This window comes from Ambystoma mexicanum, chromosome 10 (genome assembly GCF_040938575.1).
Source record: "Ambystoma mexicanum isolate Mex_15411 chromosome 10, UKY_AmexF1_1, whole genome shotgun sequence".
NCBI classification, from domain to species: domain Eukaryota; kingdom Metazoa; phylum Chordata; class Amphibia; order Caudata; family Ambystomatidae; genus Ambystoma; species Ambystoma mexicanum.
Genome location: NC_090932.1, coordinates 1509523559 through 1509528821, shown reverse-complemented (window position 1 = coordinate 1509528821; position 5263 = coordinate 1509523559).

Genomic DNA, 5263 nt, shown 5'->3' with positions numbered 1-5263 from the left:
GATCTATCGACTGAATCAAAAGCTACCCGAAAATCGATAAATGCCATATACAGGGGTTGATTAAGTTCTGCATATTTAGATTTAAGCATATTTAATGTGATTAGGTTTACTGAGGTGCCTAGCCCTGCAACAAAACCAGTCTGGAAAGGGTCTCTTTTAAGCTCATTTAGGGTCCAGTTATTCAATTCTTGCAGAATAATGCGACTGTAAAGTTTGCCTGGTGCATCTAATAGGGCGATGGGTCTATAGTTCTGTGGGAGAGACCGATCACCTTTTTTATGAATTGGTACAATCAAAGAGTGAGTCCATGATGCCGGAAGCTCTTGGGATACATTAATATGCTCATATATATGGTATAGAATATTTGACCATATTACTGGATGTTCTTTGAAAATTTTGTTTGATAGTCCGTCCGGGCCAGGCGCCCTAGACTGACTTATTTTATTGATAAGATGTAAGATGTCAGATTTATCAATCTTAATATGAAACCGATTAAGAGGAGTAGAACTTACAGGAGGTTTACCGTCAGACGGATTGGCATAGATTTTAGAGAAATAACTAATCCATCTTGCTTCTGGAACACTCTGTGTTTGGAACTTTATTTGCGTCGGGGAGACAGCGCTGGTCAAAGCTTTCCAGATTTGGGCTGTATTGCTATCACGAATATTTCGTAACATCATTTCACCATCTTGTTGGAATAATTTACTTCGATGATTCCTCCGCCAATTCCTATATGATGTTTTGATTTGCGTCAATATTGTAAACCTAATACACAGTGGAAGTTTCATGGCTTCTCTTTTTTTAAGGCGAAAATCAGTTTTCTTGCTTTGGGTCTCCAGGTCAAATACATGTGATCTTTTAAAGTTGTGGTTTTTCCTTACCCTGTTTTCTGAGAAATGATGTATTATATCATAATAGGGAACTGGGGTAAACGGTGTATTATTCCGTGAGTAACGGAAGGCAGCTTGCAGCGTAGTGTTGAGGTCATTTAGTTTGTTTTCAGTCCATCTAATACGATTCAGCTGATTAGAGACTGTTAATTGGCCCGAATTCACCATTATACTACGTTTGGTTTTTGTCACTTTTGAAGTCCACTGTAGCGTGAGCAATCGATGATCACTATTTGGATTTGTTACAATATTGAAAGAATGAATTTGTGAGAAAAGTCTGTCATCAACATAAATGTAATCAATTGTTGCTTTTGCGTTGCCCTGTTGCCATGTATGAGTCAACTCACTATTATCAAATTTACTCTCATTCACCATACACAATCCTCTCGTCAGCATAAGTTGTTCCCACAGTTTACAATTTGAGTCTCCTGATATGCCCAACGAGGGGAGGCAATGGATATTTATATCACCAGCAACGACTGTATGCTGAATTTCTGGGACAAGCATGATGAAATCCAACATGGAAGCAACATCACCCAAAAACCTCCAACTATCAATGCTTTTGTGGTTCCAGTAGAGATTAACTATAGCGTACAAGGTTGAGTCGATTGACATAATAGTCAACTGCGTGAAAGAGTTGGGAGTATAGGAGAATATTATACTGCTGTTAGCGCTTAATTTAGTTGCTGTGATAAGTCCAGCCATCGGACGGCCTCTCTTTCCTTGGAGGGCTGGCAAAAAATGAATTTCGTGGTTGTTCCATAAGGGAACAGTGGTTAGCCATGTCTCTTGTAAGAGAATCACATCGTGATTATTTAAGATGTTTTGTGTATTATTAACCAAATGATTAAAACCACGAGTGTTCCATGAGACCAACGAGACATATCTTTCCTTCTCCACCTTGTGCGCGAGTTAACTCCTGGGATCGCAATTACAGCAGCATTTGGAGGGAGCCTTCGTAGTTACATCGCTATCAATATAAACAGTTCCCTTATTAAGTTCCCTTATGGCAGAATCAGTCCACGTTTCAGCATTAAGAGAACCATTAGATGAATTCGTGGGACCCAGAAGTAGTATGAATCCCAGTGACAAAAGTTGGTTTTTAGCTTCCCAGATGAGATTTCTGACGACTCTTGACGTCAACCATAGGCATGCCGTACTTACTGAGTTGTCATTAAAAAACTCCACCTGTGCTATGTCTGCAGAACCAATATCCTGCAGTAGCGGAATATCGGAGAACACTTGTAATATACTTTGTCGATTTAGCACATATTGCGGGTATGGGGCTGGCCGGCATCCCAGTACTAATGCAATATTATTATCCTTTGCTATTTTGGATTTCAAAATTGATTTGCTTGGTAGTTTATTAGGAATATTTTGCGCAACTGTAGGTTTAGGTTTTTAACATAGTAACAATTTCATCATTGGTAGCTGAAGGAGGGGGCGACTCTATTACTTCTGTGTTTTTATCAAGTTTAAATGAGACTGAAGGTTTCAATGATGAATAGTGCGTTTGAAAATTGTCAGCTTTCTGTGGTTCAAGTGAGGGGGCTTTGAGTATCGGTATCGGTATCGGTACTGCAGTAATTCTGCTCATATAAGCATCAACTTCCTTTCTGATTTCAGCACGACAGCTAATAAGCATGTCTTGTTCATATTCATCTTCATTTACTGAAGATGATTGAGAGGCGCGTGCTACAGTTGTTTTAGTTTTCTTATTACATGGAAGTTTAGCTCTTTTGGCAGAAGATAAATTCGCATTGGGTTCTGACATTGCCAGTGGGTGATGTATTTTCAGGCCAGCTTGTTCTTGTTCATGATTGTTAACTGCTTTAATCAAATTATCTAAGGGCTCATAGGGCGTTGCAGATGCTTGCTCTTTAATTGCAGAGCCCAATTTATTTTTACGAATTTGGTTCAATTGAGAGTACTTTTTCGTGATAGCACAGGCCGTTTGTTGACTATGTTTGTTTGGAATGGTCAGCCTGTTAAAGAATTGTTTTGAACTTGTTGGCGCCTGTACTTCATTTTTTTTAACATTTTTAGTTTTTTTGACGGTCTCAGGATTTTTCCTTTTTTGCTGTATTGTTTTCCCAGATGAGTTGGAATTCAAAGTAGGTAGAGTCACTTTTTTACAAAATATTGTATAGGGCTCTGGCGTTGGTGTGCTGATAGAGTCGCGCTCTATCTCCTTTTCATTAACAACAACAACCTCTCTAATCACCTGTCCTATGTACGGCAAAGAACACAATATGCCGGAGTTGTCTATGGTAATTGGAGACAGTTGATTCTCCAATTGGGCAAATGAATTTGGTACTACTGGAGTACTTTCCGATTCATTAGCAGAAATGGTAATTGGAGCTATAGCTGATGTCATAGTGGCAACAGTAACCAGTTTAGTTGGCATTAAAGGCGACTCTATCGGACTGTTCGACGGGTGATAAGGCACTTTACTTGTCGAATGTGCAGGCGCTCGCCATGTTTCTTGCTTAGCCTGCCAAGCTAACAGAGCTAGTAACTGGGCACCTTGTACATCCAATTTCGTGTTCAGTGTGTTGAACAGAGTAGTAATAGTTTGTAACGTTAGATTCATTGCTCCTAAGGTTAGTTCAATTATGTTTGGTACGCTTGATGTCGATTGAACCTTTTGCGTAGGTGAGCGCAGCCGCGGTGTGGGAAAAAGAAAGGAGGAGGTAAGATTTGATTTCGTATAGCCTCTGTTTGAGAACATCTTGGGGGAGAAGGAGAGATTCGCAAGTGACTCTTGTATTGTGAAATCCGAACCGGGAGAGGGTAAATCAATCACTGCTGCATCCCCCAGCGTTTTGGCTAGGGCCGGACTAGACTTTGTATCAGAAAGTTGCGCCAATGATTCTCCTCTTAAAACTGTACTGTCCGATAAAGAGACATGCAGAGTGGTGCCACAGCCCGCCTGGTTGTGGTTTGCTATCTTTGGGTCCTTAGAGTTTTTTAAGGATGCACTCTGCGTAATACAGTCAGGATAAAATAAGCGTATATCTGTAGTACTTGGATTTTGTTTTCGAGCATTAGCGACAGAGGTCACAGCACGCTTTTTTACTTTGGAGTTCTTTGGCATTTCTGTTTTACCTGTACAAGGAGTTGATACACATGGCACTGCCCCAGTAGATTTATCGATGCAATTTAGGGACAGCCCTTGGATTGGAGGCATGCCCGTGCGAAGTGTGTACAAATTTCGTTTCATAATGATAATAATAGATGATTGCCCGTGCCTATCGAGGTCTTTGAAGGGAAGATTCCGACAATTTGTGCTTCCAGCAATTTGGGGATACGCGGACTTTCTCTCTCTAGATTAACAGCAATCACTATTACTGGCGATAGTCCCCCGGGCCTCGCTTTGCTCGCGACGCCGCGGCGAAGCGGCAAAGCGGGACTTTCTCGGGACTTCGCCGGTGCGCGCGCGCGGTGCGCGCGCGTTTCCCCTTAAATAGGCACGCCCACACAAGGGGTAGCAAAGCCTAAATATAAAGAACACAGTGTAAAAATATATATATATATATCAAGTTATATTAAGTTAACAACTTAACAACTTAATCACAAAATTCTGCTGATCCTGAAGTCTTCACCTTATGGGAACTGTAGTTGTTTTCTATAGCAGTTGTTCACGGAGGTGGCAGGAAAGTAGCAGAGAGCAGCGGCAAAGCGGGACTTTCTCGGGACTTCGCCGGTGCGCGCGCGCGGTGCGCGCGCGTTTCCCCTTAAATAGGCACGCCCACACAAGGGGTAGCAAAGCCTTATGGGAACTGTAGTTGTTTTCTATAGCAGTTGTTCACGGAGGTGGCAGGAAAGTAGCAGAGAGCAGCGGCAAAGCGGGACTTTCTCGGGACTTATTTATAACCGCTTAATACCCAGAGGTTTCTAAGCGCGGACCCAGGGATCAAACCTGTCTTGCTCTGTGTCATCTTGCTTCCAAGGTGAGCACGTTGCCCCTAAGCTATTCTCCCGAGATAAGATTTGGAGCTCATGCTTGCTCTGCCACAACAAACGCTCCTCTTCCAAATCACGGGCAGAAAAGAAAGACTCAACATTTTTCAGCGTGCCTCCCCAGTACCTCCGAACACACAGATACACACTGCTCCCTCTACTTTTCTGCTCCAATCAACTTCAGTCGAAAGCAACACATTCTCTTTCAGATCCTGGGGTGCCAAGAGGTCATGTCGCATAATAGTCAATACCTCATTGTAAATTATATGCGCACTTATCACATTTGCCGTACAAATGTGTACATTTAGTTTAACAATGCTGTACAATCTTGAAACAGAGCAACAAGCGGAAAGTACGCCTAGTGGGTAAAACCATCTTAGTTGAAGCCTCTAAAAGAAATGTCACCTCTG